Source organism: Chenopodium quinoa, unplaced genomic scaffold, assembly GCF_001683475.1.
Source record: "Chenopodium quinoa cultivar QQ74 unplaced genomic scaffold, ASM168347v1, whole genome shotgun sequence".
Classification (NCBI taxonomy): Eukaryota; Viridiplantae; Streptophyta; class Magnoliopsida; order Caryophyllales; family Amaranthaceae; genus Chenopodium; species Chenopodium quinoa.
The window spans coordinates 3,441,962-3,461,598 of record NW_018745170.1 but is presented as its reverse complement, the minus strand read 5'-3'; positions in this window follow the sequence as shown (position 1 = coordinate 3,461,598).

Below are 19,637 nucleotides of genomic sequence, written 5' to 3'. Positions count from 1 at the left end.
GAGGGGGAGGGCCTCCGGTTCGATCAAAACCGGCTTCGCTTCCCGCAAGTGGAACCCAGAAAACCCATCCGGCACTTGCAGCCGGATGGTTCAAAAAAGATATTCTCTGACGCCCGGACGTTTCTTCAAGAAAAGAGAAGTCTAGCGTCTGCGTCGGCTTCAACGTCGACCTTTCCAGACAGTTTCCGTGACACCTCTAACAGGCGTACAGGAACAAGTCTAGGGAGTCAGACGGGCAAACCATCCGCCCGGTTTGGACCCAAAGTGATCCAACCTGGTCTGTTTGGTTCGCCGAATGGGCTGGGTGGATCCCCTTTTACCCAAACGGGTCCGTTTGGCAGAAATGTGCAGCAGCCGTTTTAACTCATGGATTGGCAGCAGCGCCTGCTAAATCTGGGAGAACAGCCCTCGGCGTTCTCCCTTGAGATAACCCAGGTGGCACAGCCGGCTAAGATCAAAAACGTGTTGGTAGGGGCCTATGATGGTACCTCCAACCCAGAAGATCATTTAATGGCTTATTCCAACCTCATGTACCTACAGGAGTTGGATGATGCCGTCTGGTGCCGATGCTTCCCGGCTACCCTGAAGGGCATTGCCCAACGGTGGTTTGGTAACCTACCAGTCGGCTGCATCAACAGCTTCAAGACCTTGGCGTACTTGTTTACGTCAAACTTCTCAATGAACATCTCGGCTAAAAAGACAACCCTCGATCTGGGGGCAATACAGCAGGGTGACAGAGAAGGACTCCGGTCGTATGTCAGGCGGTTCAATCTGATGAGAATTCAGATTCAAGGAATGTCTGATGAGGTTGCTTACACAGACTTCTTTAAAGGTCTGAAGGATGGGTCGACTTTCAAGTTTGACCTCGTCCGGAAAAGGGTAGCCACCCTCCAAGAGGCATTAATGGAAGCTGAAGCCTACATACAGGCGACGGAGCTTTGTGCTGTAAAGCAGCCGTCGGATTTCAAAAAATCTGACAGAAGAGACAGCCGGCAACAACAACAACAACCGGCTAAAAAGGAAGAAAAGAAGAGAAAGGAGGTCTGGGCAGCAGACCGATCTGGTCAGCCGGCTCAGAAGCTCAGACAGAAATCTGAACCGTACGTTCCCAAGTACGAGTTCACAAAGGACTGCTCCTCTATCCTCATGTAGATCAAGGACCGGATGTCTCTTGACAAGCCGGCTGTTATGAAAAGCCCCGTAGGCAGCCGGGACAAAAGCAAATACTGCCAGTACCATGAGGATGTTGGCCATGACACTAATGGTTGCTATAGCCTCAGGCGGCTATTAGACCGTCTGGCTGATGAAGGGGCTCTAAAGTCTTATCTGCCCAAAGCCAAGGGCAACACCCTGGCCAAGAAAGGGTAGGTGGCAAAAGTTGTTCTTGCAAATTCAGAAACGGATGAAGAGACTATCTTCACATTAGCAGGCGGCTTTGCCGGAGGGGGTCCCACTATTCGGGGCACCAAAGATGACATCAGGAAGCTGGTTAACTCAGTCGAGGAGACCCAGGCATCGAAAGACATATTTCCTGAGGTCCTTATTTCTGAAAAGGACCGGGGCAAGGTCAGACGGCCTCACGATGACCCCATAGTCATTAAATGCAAGGTTGCCAATCAGAGAGTTGGCCGGATCCTAATCGATACCGGGAGCTCGTCTGACCTAATCAGCTATCAGTGCTTGACCAAGCTCAAGTACAAATCCAGTAGCATGCACCAGGCGCCCTACCCGCTTGTTGGTTTTGGGGGAGGTGTAGTGCATCCGGTTGGGAGCATAGATCTTCCCATCCGGCTGGGTGAAAAGGGAGAAGGACGCCACATGGTGATCAAATTCCTGGTTGTAGAAGAGCTTGCCGCCTACAACATGATTTTTGGCCGTCCGACCCTCAATGAATCAAAGGCTGTCATCATTCCCTCCCTCATGCTTGTCAAATTTGAAAAGGACGATGGTACAGTCGGTTCCCTTAAGGGGGACCAGAGGACGGCTAGGGAGTGCTATCTCTCTGAAGTCAGACCTACTATGGGGGCAGTCGCCGACGACAACCCCATAGACCTTGATAACTGCGATGCAGTAGTCCCGGCTCCAAGGGCAGCCGGTAAGAAAAGAAAGGCGGGCCAGACGGATCCCGTCAAGCAAAAAAAATAGCAATCACTAGCCGGGGAAAGGTCAGATGACCTATGACCTTTGCAGGCTGGTGACTGCATTGATGTCGTCCTCGATAACAGCCGTCCTGACAGAACTGTCAAGGTTAGGACGGTTGCTTATGAACGGTTGGGTGCAGACTTGCTCCAACTTCTAAGAGAATTCAAAGACATCTTTGCCTTTGAAGTGGAGGAGATGCCAGGCGTCAGCCCGAATCTAGCTGTCCACAAGCTTGCCGTGGATCCTAGAAAGAAGCCGGTCAGGCAGAAAAAGAGGGATCACGGTGAAGAGAGATCTCAGGCGGCAGCAGCTGAGGTCAAAAAATTGTTAGATGCTGGGTTCATCCGGCAATGCTACTACCCGGATTGGGTAGCAAACGTTATCCTCGTGAAAAAGCCGAATGGTACCTGGCGGATGTGTGTAGACTACACAGATCTGAACAGAGCATGCCCAAAGGACAGTTACCCGCTTCCAATGATCGACAATCTGGTCGACTCTACAGCCGGTCATGCTCTGATGAGTTTCATGGATGCCTACTCAGGTTTCCACCAAATACCCCTATGGAAAAAAAAACAAGAGAAGACGACCTTCGTCACTGATTAGAGGTTATTTTGTTACAAGGTGATGCCGTTTGGGTTAAAGAATGCACCGGCTACATTCCAGCGCATGATAAACACCGTCTTCATCAATCAGATTGGCAGGAATGTAGAGGCGTACATTGATGACATGATAGTCAAATCCAAGCTACAGACGGATCACCTACTGGACCTCCGAGAAACATTCACCACACTCAGGCGGCACCGGGTCATGCTTAACCCAAAGAAGTGTGTATTTGGTGTTGAGTCTGGGAAATTTCTCGGATTTTTGATCGATCAAAGGGGCATAGAGGCTAATCCTGAAAAAGTACAGGCGGTCATTGACATGCGGTTTCCCCGCACTGTGAAAGAAGCCCAGAAATTGACCGGTTGCCTGGCGGCGTTGGGAAGATTTCTCAGCCGGTCAGGTGACAAGTGCCTCTATTTCTTCTAAGCCATCCGGAAGAGTTCCAGATTCGAGTGGGGTGAAGAGGCGGAAATGGCATTCCAGAAGCTAAAGCAGCATTTGCATTCGTTGCCAAGGCTAGTGAGCCCCCTGCCCCGGGAGGTCCTCTATATGTATCTAGCCGTCTCTGATCATGCCCTTAGTGCCGTTCTCCTCGCTGAGAGAGACGGTAATCAGCTCCTGGTGTATTTCATCAGCCATGTTCTTAAGAATGCTGAACTCCGGTACCCCATGATCGAAAAATTTGGGTTGGCCCTGTTCGTCGTAGTCAAACGGTTGAAGCCCTATTTTTTGGCTCATCCGGTGATTGTATATACAGACCAGCCGCTCAAGCACCCAATGACCACCATCGAGTCATCCGGTAGAATGATCAAGTGGGCTGTTGAAATATAGAGCCTCGAGATAACTTTTGAACCCAGGCGGGCAGTGAAAGGTCGAGATGACTAGGTCGGTGCAACCGGAAAATCCTGATCAGGTTTGGAAGTTATTCGTAGACGGTAGCTCTACGGTGAACGGCTGTGGTGCAGGCGTCATATGTCATTCTCCAGAAGGGGATAAGTTTGAGTATGCACTACGGTTTTGGTTCCAAGCCTCTAATAATGAGGCGGAGTATGAAGCCCTGCTAGCCGGTATACGCATGTGTAAGGCAGAAGGGGCAACAAAGATTGCCGCCTGCTCAGACTCTCAATTGATCGTTAGCCAGTACAATGGTGACTACGAGGCCACCCATCCGGCTATGATCAAATATCTGCAGGCGGTCAGAGAGGAGGCCGTGTCACTTGACGAATTTCATCTAAGTCAGGTGCCCCGGTCCGAGAATAATCAGGCGGATGCCCTTTCCAAGTTGGCATCATCCGCCTCCTGTGATGCACCTAGAACGGTTTTTTGGAAAGTCATTGAAAAAGAAGCATCGATCATGACCCCATAGGTATCCTGGACCGAAGTGCCACCTGGATGGACCCCATCCGGGCTTACTTGGCAGACGGTACCTTACCGGATGACCCGTCTGAAGCAATGGCGCTCAAGAAACGTGCTCTGAGCTTTGTTATTCATCATGAAGAACTTCTCCGGAAGGGTTATCTACAGCCGTATCTAAAGTGCATAACCCCTGAAAGGGGAAGAGAGGTTCTGGAGGATCCGCACGCGGGTTTTTGTGCTTCACATATAGGCGGCAGGTCCTTGGCAAGAAGAACCAATCGGCAGGGTTACTTTTAGCCCACTCTTGAGGCGGACGCCATGGATTTGGTGAAACGGTGTGATAAATGCCAAAAGTTCGCCCGGCTGATACATCGACCGGCAACTGACTTGACAGCCATCCATAGTCCGGTTCCGTTCGCAAAATGGGGCATGGACATCTTGGGTCCTTATACGCCTGCCACAGGCGGTCGCCGATACATTTTGGTGGCAGTAGATTACTTCACCAAATGGGTTGAAGCAGAGGCGGTCAAAGGCATAAAAACAAAAGACGTGATCTCCTTCATTTGGAGAAATGTCATCACCCGGTTTGGGGTTCCAATGTCTATGGTCTTTGATAATGGACATCAATTCAAAATGCCTGTCTTCAAGAGCTGGTTGGGAGATCAAGGAATCTCCCATTGTTTCGCATCCGTTGGGCGTCCTCAGGCAAACGGTCAAGTTGAGGCCTTCAATAAACTGATCTCAGACAGTATAAAGAAGAAGGTGGAAAGAGCCGATGGACTATGGGCAGAGGAACTACCTCATGTCCTTTGGGCCATCCGGACCACTGAAAAAGGGGCAACCGGTGAAACTACATTTCTCATGACATACGACACTGAGGCGGTGCTCCCCATTGAACATTATGAGCCAACGCTTCGCATCATGCTATATGATGAGGCAGCCACTTGGGAAGCCATGCGGCTTGCCCTGGATGCTCTCCCAGAGCGAAGGGGCAACGCAGCTCTGCGTCATGAGATTTACCGCCTGAGAATGACAAGAGCCTACAACAAGCGGGTTCACAAACGACCCCTGAAAGTAGGAGATTTTGTGCTTCGCAAAATGGAAGCAACCGGTAGGGCCAATGAACAAGGCAAACTGACTCCAAATTGGGAGGGACCCTACCGGATATCTGAAGAGGTATGAGACGACACATACCGCCTGGAAGCCCCAGACGGTAGAAAACTGCCTAGAACTTGGAATGTAGATAATCTCAAAAAGTACTACTTCTAGAAATTATATAGTTTTTGTATATTTCTATATAATTAATGAGAAAGATTTACTACATATAGTGCTTACATGCGCCATGTCTTGGGCTTAACACAAGCGGCTCCCTTTACTTATTTCCCATGCGCCTTGTCTTGTGCCTAACACAAGCGGGCCCGGAAATTTAATGAATCAGTCGGTGACGCCCATTCGGGTGAATTCATCGAAGAGAACATCTCCCATTTGGGTGGAAAATTGTTCTAGTGATCAAAAATCAGGCGGCCCTAACCGCCTAATTGATCCATAACACCAAAGAATTGCGGGTTAGCATTCCCAAACATGCATCCGGCCCCCTCTTTGGATCGAGTACCATTTAAGGCTGATCTCAAAATAGACAGCCGGTACCTAATGTCCAGCCTAATCGACTAAGAGAAGGCATGCAGGCAAGCATCTGGGTTAGGCCAAGAATCTATGAAGGGTGTTCTTGCGAAAACCCAACCGGCAATTGTTACAAACGGTTGACACTTAGCACTTAGCTAAAACCCTAGCATTTGCGCTATAGCATATGGATAGCCGCCTGGCACCATTTCGTCTATACCAGTCTCCTATCCAGGGGCAATTACCTACCCTAACCCCAACAAGTCATGCGGAAACACTTTCATTCAAAAAGCATGCGGAAAAACATTCATGGTTTACACAAGGCAAAAAATAGAGTTGCTTGCGAAGACTCAGACGGTAATGGTACCGCTTGGGTTCTCTTGTCTACCCTCGCAAATTTCTTTGCCTACCTTCAAAAATTTCTTTGCCTAGCTTGCGAAGACACAGACGGCGGTGATGCCGGCTAGGTTTTCTTAGCTATCCTCGCAAAAATTATCAAAGCAAGAAAAATGCAATATTCAAGACATTCAAAGCAGCAAAAGGAAAAGAAGCAAGTTCATTCAAAACCGGACCAACCGGTTGAAATATAGCAGAAACAACCGGCGTAGCCGGTGAAAATGTTAAAATTGTTTACAAAATAAACCGGCATAGCCGGTGAAAATATCAGTGCTCAAAATAGAAGACAATATCAGAGTAATCCGACCCTTCCGGCGCTATTACAAGATAATGCACGGCGCGCAGGCCAGGAGGTCATTGCTACTCTACATTCACTGTAACCCGGTCGCCTTGAGCTTGGCTCCCTTCCGGATGAGCTGGGTCGGTGTTGGGGACGGAGCCGGGATCCTCATCCTCGACTGTCGTCTCTAAAGCAGCCGATTCCGCCTGTAATCGCTGGAACTCGGCTTCCACCCATTGCTCATACGGTCCGGGCCCTCCTCTTCAGCTAGAATGGCCAGGTCTGCGTACTTGTAGGCGAGCTCCCAGACGTTGTAGTCTGCACCCGGGTGGATGATGGAGAACGCCCTCTTCATTCTGTTTTGGCAGTCCTGCTCATTCTTCTCGATGAGCCGGCTCTGATCAGCCTCTAGGGTGGACTGGAAATTACGCTGAGCAGCGGCAGCCTCCTTGACCAGGCGGTCATTCTCTAATTGCAGCCGTTTGCTGTCCTTTTCCGCCTGGTCGAGCCGCTTGAGGGGCTCTTCATGCTTTTTCAGCTCGTCTTCAGCGTTATCCAGGGCCGCCTGGAGGTTGTCCATTTTGAGCTTTTGCTCTGAGAGGGCCCGTTGGAGGGACTTGACCTGATCCGCCTGTTGCATGATTATAGCTTTAGTTTCTAAGTCATGCACAATCATGGAATAGTGAGCAACGCTAAGTGCGTCATCCGCAGAACGTTTGGCTCTTCCTGTTTGCGGATGTACGCCTTCTTAAGCCCCTCCACGCGGAGCAGTGCCTGCAACAACAACACAACCGGCATTAGTTGAATGACCGGATGGGTATATTATAAATTATATGTCGGGTGGGCACTCAGTTACTTACATCGGTCAGGTCGACCATAACCCGGTCGGCATTGAAGGTATTGATTCCAGGAATCGCCTCCTTCTCGTCCCAGGGGACGGCTTTCAGCATGGCCCGGGCGTATTGAGCAGCATCCGGCCAGCGTGGTGAGCTATCTGCACCAGAAACAGACGGTGAGAATGCTGCATACGCTCCACCAACGGACAGCCGGCTGATCGGAGAATCTCCCGGCTGCGAAGAGGAGTACGATTTTACCCGCATGGGTATGTCGAGCAATGTGAGGTCGAAAGGGTTTGTACCTTTTTGGGAAGCCTTTTGGCTTCCAGAAGCAGATGGACCGGTTGCGGTCCTTATTGGAGTGGCCTCTAAGGCCTTCTCAGTGTTAGACCCGCCTGGGGTCTTTATTGATTTACCGCCGGTAGTAGCCCGGTCGGTAGAAGCAGTTTTCGGCACCTTGAGTGCCGGTTCCTCAACAGACGGCCTTTGCCGGATCTGTTTTTGTAAAGAACGGGGAATAACACCATCCTGAAACAAGTCCACAAGCGGTTAGATGAATAACTAGCCAAAGCAACATCAAAGCCAAGCACATATAGAAGGTCAGGCGGTCTAACCTTTTTAGCTGCCTGAGCGGCAAGTTTCTTCTCCAGATTCTCCTTGCGGATATCTGAAGCCTTCCTTGCGGGTGTCTTGGCGGAAGGTAGCATCTTCTTAGCTTCTTCTGCAAAACGAAAGTACATCCGGTCAGATATATGAATCTTACATTGCAATCAAGAGAAAAAGTTCAGCCGGCAACAAATTAACCGGCAGGGGTTCGTAACCTTTGGTCTTCCACATTCCGCTAAGCCCACAGGCGGACAAGAAACACTCGTCCTTGAAAAATTCGTGTTTGGGCACCCAGTTCTTGGGTACCCTTATTATCTCTCCGGATGTGAAAGAGGTAGAGGTCAGCTCGAAGAAACCAGAATCCAGAATGGCCACCCGGTCGGTATCAGGAACAGGGGGCAGCCGGCACTTCTGCCCCAAAAGCTCTGGCTTCCGGTTGTAGGTCCGGTACTCCTTGTTCTCCTCTTCAGACGGAGCTTTGACCAGGTAGAACCGGTTCTCCCAGTCCGACCACTTGGACGACTTGTCCAAGGTCATCATATATTTGGGGTGAGTAGTCAAGGTATACCAGGCCCTCCAGCTGCCTTGGCTCTGGCTCAAATAGTGCATATGGGCAAACGCCTCCCAGCCGGGGTTGAGATCCTGCATCTCGCAGGCGGCGATGTACCCTAAAATGTTCACCCAAGAATTCGGGGTGAGTTGCAAAATGCCTAGGCCATACCCCCTAAGTATTGCCTTAATTGTGTGGTGAAGGGGGAAGCGGACGCCGGCTAGGAAAGCCGCTTCGTAGCATCCAAACCAGCTGTTAGCGTTGGGCTGGTCATCTTCCCATACAACTGTCCCGAACTCTCCCGACACGGTCATCTTGTACCCCTCACCAAGTGGCCGCCTGGTAATAAAGTCTAGAAGGGAAGGCCGCATGAGGGCGCGGTCCTTTAGGGAGACGGCGATTATGAGAGGGTCGTTTCGGCTTTGCCACGAAGGCCTCTCCGCCTCCTCGCTATCTTCTGATACGGTTAAGTAGCTGGAGCTACTGCTTTCAACCCGACCGTCATCAGAGCCGGCTGGGGAGTTGGGAGCATCATTGGCAGCTCCTGGCTGCTCAGCCTCCTCAGCCGGAGAGGTCTCCTTGTTGTAGGAGCCTAGAATGCTATCGCTTGGAGTGGAGGGGGTATCGCTGGATGGTTCTCTAACCTCCCCGTCTAGGCCTCGAGTTTCAGGCGATAACTCGTTCGAGTCCCCGCCTCTGTAATTGGGGTCCATAGCTATTCCCCTAATTCTGGCCATGGTGTCCTGCACAGACACGGAGTCGGTCGATACAGGCGTTGAAAAGGGGAAATTCCAAAGATCAGAGGCGGCAGATCCAGTTCTAGACTCAGCCGTACTAATTGACCGGCTGAGTTCACAACTATGGTCCAGGTACGGGTATAAAGGGTCCATCTACCTATGGGACTTGTAAACAAAAATGCAAGCAAAAGACGCAAACGGAAATACATGGAAAAGCAAGAAAGAATAGAGACGGTACCTAAAGTAAAGTGTTGAGAACCTCAAGAAATTTCTTGGGATGCTTGCGAAGACACAGGCGGTTTGAATACCGGCTGGGTTCTCTGAGGTACCCTCTCAAAAATCTTTTGCTTGCTTGCTACTGCACAGGCGGTCTGAAAACCGGCTGCTCTTAAAACTATGAAGTCTCCGTGTGCTCTGAATTTCAAGTACCGGATGCTCTCAAAATTCAAGAAATTTCACGAAGTTTGTAAATAAGGCTTCGTGTGCTTCCTCCCCTATTTATAGGGTTTGTCCCGGAAGGCGAAGGGGTGCGACCTTTCCCCTTTTGCTCTTCCCTCTTCCTTCAGTTAGAATTTGAAGGGGTTTCAAAAAAAAAAAAATTTATTTTCTCCGTCAGCTCTCTTCTCAGGTGCCACGTGGTACCTTGCCACGTCAGCACCTGAGAGGGCCAAATGTTTGGGGTAAAATTACCCAGCCACGTGGCCCAATGGCCGAGCGACACGTGGCACCTTGCCATTGGTCAGCAGGGCTCCAATCCCCTGCTGACACGTGTCCTAGGAACCCTAAATGGGGAACCAATGCTCCCTACTATAAATAGTGGGAGAATCCTCATTAATGGGGCATTCACTTACAATCAATTGGCATTCAATACTATCATAAATACATTTTACACAAAAACCGAGCAATCTTAATTGCGGAATTCTCCCATTACGCGAGAAGTAATTACTCTTTTACGCACTTTCTTCCTCCCGTACATCACTGACTTGATCGTCGGAGGCGGAGCTCCAACCAACCGGAGTCTTCGTGGTTTTGCAGGTACAGGCGGTCGAAGGGCATTCTTGGAATTGTAACTCTCCCGCAGGACACATCAAAAAACCCCGAAACAGATACAGTGTAATATGTTTCTTTTCTCCGTTTTTATTTAGCTGCGACAGTTTAACTTTTACACTATTCATGCACTCATGAATATAGAAATAAAAATGGACACTAGAGTCAGATGTATTAAATAGTCCTGCCAACAGGAAGAACATATGTAATATTAAGGACTCATTTGGTATTATTATATTGTAGTTTCCAGTTTCTTGGTTTTAGTGTAATAATTAGTCAAATATATTAGAATCATCGTGATTTTGAAAACCGACAATAAAAAAGTTCAAACCATTTTTTCTGATTTTTTTTAAAAAAGGAGACAAAACCAAGTAACCAAGTGGACGAGAACTCTATCTTCCCACGGCTGCAAAAAGAAATGCATGCATCATTCCACATTACTGTGAGTCAAATGTTTACAATAATTGACTTCGTTATCTAGAGAACTAAAGCATAATGATTTCAACAAAATGATCAATTCTATTTTAAACAATTGAAAGTTGGCAACACAAAAACGTTACAACGGCACAAAATTTATCACAAATAACATCAATTGAGAGACATTTACAAGGTTGTCAAGATATAACAAGATTGAAGAGAACTTAATAATTGAATTGAATATTAGACAATGCATGTTCACTACACTCTACTTGATGCGCACAAATGCAGTGAAAAAAGGAAGAAATTATTACTCATCATAAGATCAGCTAGCCAGGAATTAGCCAGGGCTTACCAATAGCATGAAATCTTGTATAATTATGCAAAAAACATGGACAAAAATAACAAGAATGATAGTTGAGTTTTTGATGAGGGCATACCACATAATACCTTTGATAAACCCGATCCAACACTTGGGGTTAAGAAAACTGTGACATACTACATATTACATAATACCTTTTTAGAGGGCATGTCTCAGTTTCTCAACATCAATGTTTTTTAACATGGCAAAATGGTAAATAATAGCAACTTTATAAATATTTTATTCTTTTTTGTGGCTGACTCATCCTCTCCCTCCTCCTTCCACCTTCCTTATCTTCTTCAACCTTTACCATCATCAATGACGAACGAATTGCAATACCATAATAAACACCATGTCCATTACCACCAACATCATGCCCAAAACCACCGACACCACAGAAAACCCTAACCCCGCCATCTCCGGCGGTGAAACCGAATTTAACGAAAATCCTAAATATATATATAAATTAACACAAACTATTGGGTGCGGCCCGGCAGCCCAATAAGAAGCCCAATATTCCTCCGGACTCTAACCTATCTAACAACACCATCAATGGAAGTATTCCTCAATCTTCAATTTCATCATCTTCTTCATCAAATCAACTCATGCAGGAGGAATCATCACAACAATCTTCTCTCTCCTCGTGGTCTCGATTTGGTGGTGGCGATTTGGTCGATTTTGTGGCAATTTGGTGCGATTTGGTGGCGATTAAATGGTGGCGATTTGGTGGCTCAATTGCGGGCTGAAGGTGGAACGGTGGTGGCGATTTGGTGATTGGTGGTGATTTGGTGTGTATGGGTTAACATGGGCAGTTTTACACGGCTTGGAGTTCGGTGGTGGCTCAATTGCGGGCTGTGCGGGAGTGTATGAGGTGGCCTGGTAAAAATTGCGGTTGCTATTGTGGTGCGATTTGGTGTTGGTGAATTGGGGGAACAAGGGAGTTCGTTTGGTGGTGGTGGGTTGTTGTGGCAGCAAGTACGAAGGAAGGTGAGTGAACTTTGTTGTGATGGTGGTAAGGGGCGGCGGCAGGGGCGGAGGAAGGAGAGAGAGTGTGGTTGTGTTGGTGTGGGTGGGGGCTGCATAGGATTAGAAGAGAGAGAAAGAATGCATGGGGAAGAGAGAAATTGCCATTTTGTGAAGAAGACAACATTATATAATGGAAATAGTTGCAGGCTTGCAGCACCAATCTTGCCCACACTTCTCCAAAGTATCTTAAAATTGTTAATTGCTTTTTAGTTCTAGTTAGCCAACTTTAATTCACCTATCTATCTTTAGTGAGCACCTGTCTAGACATAATTTCTTAAACAGATATCAAAGTCATTCTATTATTTTTACAAAAACTATGCTATAATTCATATAGTAGCAAAATCACAACAGAGGTTAAACTTAAGAACAAACGTATAGCTCAATAAAACTCCGGCAGAGTAACTCTTATAATTGACCAGGAAAAAAGACATACCAAGAAAAATAACTTCTTAACTTACATTATTTGTCTTGCTACATAGCATAAAGTAAATAGACAAAAGTACGGTTACACTAAGCACCACTCCTAAAACAGGAAATACCTTCCACACATCATACTAATGTTATTAGCCTCTTTACAAAGACATAGCTAAGCAAAGAGAAACACAATCCTACTAACATAAACTCTTAAACACAAGAAATATCTACCCTTATGAACTTAAGGCATTCAATAGCTTAAAAACCTATGTATAAATCAGGAAACATATATTATATAATATCCTTAAAAACCTATATAGAAATCAACATAAATCATTCATCAAAAAACAAACAATGAATCATATAGAGGTTAAGGAATAGAATAGCTACCCTCAGTCACCCACTTACTTTTGTTTCCCACACAGAATATGTGAAATAGCTAATGACGAAAAAGAACCTATATTTATAGACAAACAAATTACCTTAGCAATCAACACAGAATAAGTTTTCAGAGTGACTTTATTTTGTTTAAACATATTTTACATTATTTTCAGGAAATTATAAATAGCAGTAAAACTCAATTGAAACATTCAACAGTTACAATTGAACAGTTCACATCTAAATTCCTTTATAATAAATGGAAAATTAGCTTTCCCAACATAGCTTTACATTTCAATAAAAGACCTTAAACTTTTATGTGCTGACAGTTATACTATAGCTTAAAAATTGTATTATTAAAAACAAAATTAAGGTATGAGTTCTATGCTTGATTGACCATTCAACTTTACTAAGCCTTAACTAAACCCTATCTAATTCGAATATTATTTCCCAATAACTTTATCCATGTTAATAGAGATATTGCATACAATACTTAAACACCTTAACTGCTTCTAAGTTTATAATTTACTGATTTTATAATCAAACAGAACATTGAAACTTTACATGTAAGGCAGTAGGAAGCTTTACATTGGCATAGTTAAAGGCACCAAATTCCACAATCCTACATGTTTACAGTTCAAACTCACAGTTCATTTCCCATATAGAAGGCATAATCATACACACAATCAGAAATAAAGAGCAAAATGACATCATAAATTATTATCAAAACCAAAACCAATAAGCCCAACTTCAAACCAAACCATTAAGCCAAATTTACCCCCCTAACTATATACAACAGATATAATTATAGCATTTGATCAACTATTAAAACTATAAAACAAGCACTTAAAATTAATGATTGTATAATTCAACAAGTTTACCTTCTATTACAATGCTTATAATTTCAGCATCTAATCTAAGCTATTGTAATTATTGTGTGTGATAGTCTTGATTGGTCTTGAGGCTAAGGTTGACATTACAATAATTATTACTATGTATGATGTCAAGTTTTATAATGCAAGCAGCTAACTACAAGTCATTACAATAATTATATACCAATTATAATCTAAGATTATACTATCTTACATTGGATAAGTCTTATAATCTAAGATTGACATCATACTAATTATAGCACTTAGAAAGCATTTAGATAGTCTTGATAGTAATATCAATTAGACAAGTGAGCACCTCAACCAAAGACATTTCTAATTTTAATCATGAAACTAATACTAACAAATTACAATACAGCTATAAAAACTATAAAAAAAAAAAATAAAATAAAAAAAAACACAGCCCAAACATTCAAGATTATTACATATATATATGTATTAAGATAAACCAATAAACATTACATAAAAAAAAGAAAGTCCTTTGCAAAATACACCTAAATCGAAAAGTCTCAATACCTATAACTCTAAGACAATCCCATAATTACACTACTAATATTCATCTTATATTGACAAAATGAATTGACTTAGATAGAGCTAACTAATAATAGACTGCCTAAACCACCACAACTATGACTTCTCTAATCTGATTTAAAACCATACGCAGCAGAATCTTCAATTCATCTGAAACTTCTGGCGACCTATAGTGATACGGATAGCCATTGCTGGTGGAACTGAAATCACTCCCCCTCTGTTCATCACGTGCAGCATCCTCTTCCTCGTCACCTTCAAATTCATCATCTTCATCAGCATTGCCCTGCTGCTGCTCATCATCAGCTTGAACACCTTCATCCTCATCAGCTTGCACTTCCTGCTGCTCATTTCCTCGAACTTCCTTTGCACCAGCCACTTGAGGCTCATCTTCTTCCGAACTAATTTCCATATCGATAACAGTGCCATCACCATTACCAGCCTGACCAACAATTGCTTCACCTTGAACCACCGCAACCTCAATTCCCATTGCATGCACCTTACCTTGAGCTACCTTCGTCTGAACAAGTCCAATATTAGGAAAAACCTCAACATCATCATCAATTTTAACCCTAACCCTTTTGCGGCCTCTTTCTTTTTCTTTAGCTTCTCTGCACTCAGAAATTTGACCCTTCACCTCACATAGTTCTCTACGCAATTCAGAGAGGCTATGAATGAATGTGGATTGCGTGATCTTGTTTTGAAGGTAAATGGTGGACGTGGGAGACGGGTAATTCTGTCCAAAGCCGAGTGCGTGAAAGACTTGATTGATTTATTGCCACTCCTTGGTTTCAACTCTATTCGAATGCTAGTGTTGAGCACCTTCTTCGGTACAGGTCGGACCACACTCCAATAATAGTGAGAACTAAGGGGAGGGAGGAGAAAAAGAAGAAGGGAAAAAAGAGGTTCAAATTTGAAACGGCATGGCTCGTAGACGACTCGTGTGAAGCTACTGTCCGTGAAGCCTGGACTTCTTCTGTAATGCATGATGTGGTTGGCAAGCTTACTGTCACAGGCGCTACTTTGCTGAGGTGGAGCAAAGAAAAATTCGATGATCTTGGTGCTAAAATTGAGAAAACAGAAGCTGCTTTGAAAGAAAGCCTATCTTGAAGGAGACTGAGCTAGAAATAATGTTGGACGATTTACATTGTAAACACGAAGCATACTGGTATCTTAGATCTCGAGTTTTGGAAGTTAGAGATGGAGACCGAAACACGAGTTATTTTCATCACAAGGCATCGCAGTGGAAAAAGAAGAACTCGATCTTGGGTTTATTCGACTCCGATGGTGTTTGGCAGGAAAATGAGAAGAAGATTCAGAGCATTGTTAGCAAGTATTACAGGGATCTTTTCACCTCTTCGGAGCCCTCAGATGCGGACATACAAGAAGTTTTGAGCCATGTGAAGTTAGTCATCTCCGAAGAAAATAATGCTCAGCTTATGAGGCCGTGTACAAAAGAGGAACTATTTGTAGCTCTGCAACGGATGCATCCCTGCAAGGCCCCTGGATTTGACGGTATGCGTGCTATTTTTTATTAGAGATTTTGGCATATTGTTGGTAATGATGTAGCTAGCTTTGTTAGTAACATTTTACATGGTAATGATGTAGCTAGCTAGCATATGACACCTAATGCCACGACATCAATGATCCGTGGCGTTAGATCAATACCTGATGCAACGGAAACATTATTGTCGTGGCATTAGCTATAATACCTAATGTCACGGTTTCCTATACCTAATGTCACGGTTCCCTATACCTAATGCCACAGAATGCATATGCCCTAATGTCATGGTTCCCTATACCTAATGCCACACAATGCATATACCCTAATGCCACGGTTCCCTATACCTAATGCCACACAATGCATATACCTAATGCCAATAATAATAATAATAATAATAATAATAATAATAATAATAATAATAATAATAATAATAATAATAATAATAATAATAATAATAATAATAATAATAATAATAATAATAATAATAATAATAATACAATTAAAATCAGAATTTTCAGAAAAAAAAGGTTAGAATTTTATTAATATGAATTCAATGTTTGTACATTGTTATCTATAAGGAAAATTACAAAATTAAATTATCACTAGTTAAACTAAGAAAAAAAACAATCAAAAGTTAAAACTAAATCATTTTGTCTACCAAACAATATTTTCGGCAATTCTTTGGACCGCATTATCATTTCTTTCTCCTGCTTCTCCAATTTCTCGCAAAGCAATTCGTGAAGCATCTTCAACTTCAGTATTATCCACCTCTAGTACTGTAAAATCAACAATATTTTGATTAGTCTGTGTTAATTATGTAAATCTCCTTGATTTGAGTGATCTCTATTGAACACTTATTATGAGTTAAGATAAGGTGTTTGAACGCGAAAAAATAAATCAGAATAGTCAATCAAAGACCTTCAATCTAAGGATATACCTGGTTCAATTAAGGGAACAGGATTCAAGAGACTTATTGACATAATATATGGAGGATATTTAACTATGGCATGATGATTGCAGAATTCTGGAATTAAGAAAAGCTTTATACTTGATGCTGCTTTGAGAGTAAGTTTATTCATTATAAGATCATAGCAGGAAAAAAAAGAGCAGACCTCATAGCAGGAACAGAAAATCCATCGGGAAAGAAAAAAACCATGAATTGCAAGGACCGTATGAAATCAGAAAATAGACAAAGTATTAGAGAATATAAGATATTGGAAAATATATGTGTGATATATTTTCTGTAGATAGCATGAAGAGAATATAAGATATTGGAAAATATATGTGTGATATATTTTCTGTAGATATCATTAAGAGAATAATATATTTGGGATATTTATGTTAAGATATTATTTAGAGAATATCTTTAAGATTTATGGTTATTCTAGTATATCTTTTAGGAAGATTGTTTCCTATCTTATGAGCTTTGGTGTTGTATAAATACTCAACCTATTGATGAATAATAATCAAGCAATACTGTTTCGGGGTTTTTTGAGGTGTCCTGCGAGAGAGTTACAACACTGAGACTGACCTACAGCTTCATGTACCTGCAAAAACAACGGAGACTCCCAAGGGTGGGAGTTCCGCCTCCGACGATTAAGTTAGAACGTGTTTGAGGAGTAATGTGCGGAAAGTGATAACCCCTCCCGATTCAGGAGGGTTCTGCAATGAAGATTGCTCAATAACCCCTCCTGAGTCAGGAGGGTACTATAAGTAATAACCCCTCTTGAGTCAGGAGGGTTCTGCAATGAAGACTGCTCAATAACCCTCCTGAATTTATAGATGAAGCTCTCAACAAGATGTTCGAGCCGAGCGACTCCAGAGACAAGCTCCTCGTCAACAAAGAAGATCCAGCTTAAGAGTCAGATAAGATTCCAGAAGATAGCCGCACCAACGGCGCATCCGAAACTTGAGATAGTTTAGGGTTTTCTAATTTTGATTGTAACTTTTGTAAGTCGACGAGGTCGTCGACAGCTTAAGTGGGGGAGGATGTTAGAATCCAACTCCTTTTGATGTATTAGATTCCATTTAAGTGCTTTCCTAGAGTTTAGGTTATGTTTTCTTAGCTTGAGGTCCCATTATTGTGTTACTGTCAGATCAGTGTTCACTAGGGATTCTCCTTGTATGTCATTTAAAGCTCTTTAGAGGGCGAATGATTAATGAAATCTTAAAGCCTTCTACCAAGTGTTGCCTTGCTTTTATGCTTGTTTGTTGTTAGACCTTTATAGATATTGTGTCTTACTTGCATATTAGCTCCCCTCCAACCCAACTTGATGCGCTAAGGACTCGTGGTTCGGACCCGCTTGTGCCCGCTTTGAAGTATCGGCCGTCACAAGCCCCGACCACCCGCACTCCGTCGCCCAGATAGACGTGAGTGCTCCTGAGATTCTATTGCCCGCTTGTGTTGTTTTGTGCTTGAGCGCGGGGAAATTATGTCGTTGACTAACCTCCTCACGGCCAAACAAAATTTATTATAATCCTAAACTAACCCCTAAACAAGTCTAGTGGTAAGTTCGGAGTCGAACCACAAGGAACGGTAATGTTGGATTGTTCTCGATCTAATGCTTAAGCTACGCCAAAGTCGGTTTATGGATAGTGGACACTACAACTACACTAACACACATATAAAGATCAAGTTATTACAAAGTCTACTAGGGGCAAAGATCCACTTTGAACAATTAACAAGTTAATGGGAATCGATTTGATAATCAATCATGCAAAGAAAGAATTAAAATGGGAATTAATTACCATCAAGAGCAATCTCTCAAATTCCTAGCCTAGATCCCTCATTGACTAGGTGCATAGAAGAAATTTACCCAAAATGCAATCAAATATATAAATTCTAATTCACAATCCCTTGTCAAACTAGAACTAACATGCAATTAAGTTTGCTATCTTGGGAGATCAATCCAATCTAAAACAAACAACATGCCATCATCAATTCAATCAATTTAATCACACAATTATCATCAAATTTATCTCAAATAACTCAATTAACCATAACAAAGCTTCACTCAACACCTAGTAGAAGGAAATCTACTCAAACATGATTAACAAAGCAATTAATAAAGCATAAAGAGAGAAGAGAGTAAGAAATGCTCATTGATATAAAATGGAGATCTTCAAATCATCAAATTCCTCCTTTGATTATCCAAAATCCATGAAAACCATTGTTTCTCTCACTTTCTCTCTCCAAAATTTGAGAGTTTCTCTCTCTAAAAACCTAAAACTAACCTAAAACTACTGAAAATATGAATTTTCCCCCTAAAATGAGCAAAAAATCTATTTATACCCCTTACTAAATTGCCTAGGAAGCTCCGCAAAAAGTCGAGCAGCGTGCAGAGGAGCGGGCGCTCCAATTTCGTGCACGGGCGCTCCTAGCTGCAGCAAAATATGGCAGAATCGTTCCAGAAAGTTTAGAGCGGGAGCTCCTCATAGGATGCGCGCCCGCTCCTATCGGACTAGTTAAACCGCTCAGCTTCAAATGAGCATATCTCCCACGTTTTACAACGGAACTGGGCATATGACCTGTCTTTGGAAAGCTCTCAAGATAAGATTTCATCTCCAATTGGAATTTCCCCAAAATGTTTTGTAGATCAAAAGATATAGGCGTTTGAAGTTCGATCATTGCAAATCAAGTGCACATTTCTTCATTACTTGATCTTTTATGTTTTATATTTCTTCAATCTTGAGCAATGAACTTATCCAAGTGTTCCTAAACATAAGAATAAACCAATAAAGTTTAATCTAATGCCATAAGCAACTAAAATATGCAAGAAAAGCCAAAATTGAGCAATAACGACATTTCACACGCAATCACGACAAATGTAATAAAATGTTATTAAAACCAAGTAAAAAGATATAAAAACTATGAAAAAATAACTAGAAAACTCTTAAAAATAGCGACATAAATGACACTTATCAAATTCCCCCAAGCTTAACTTTT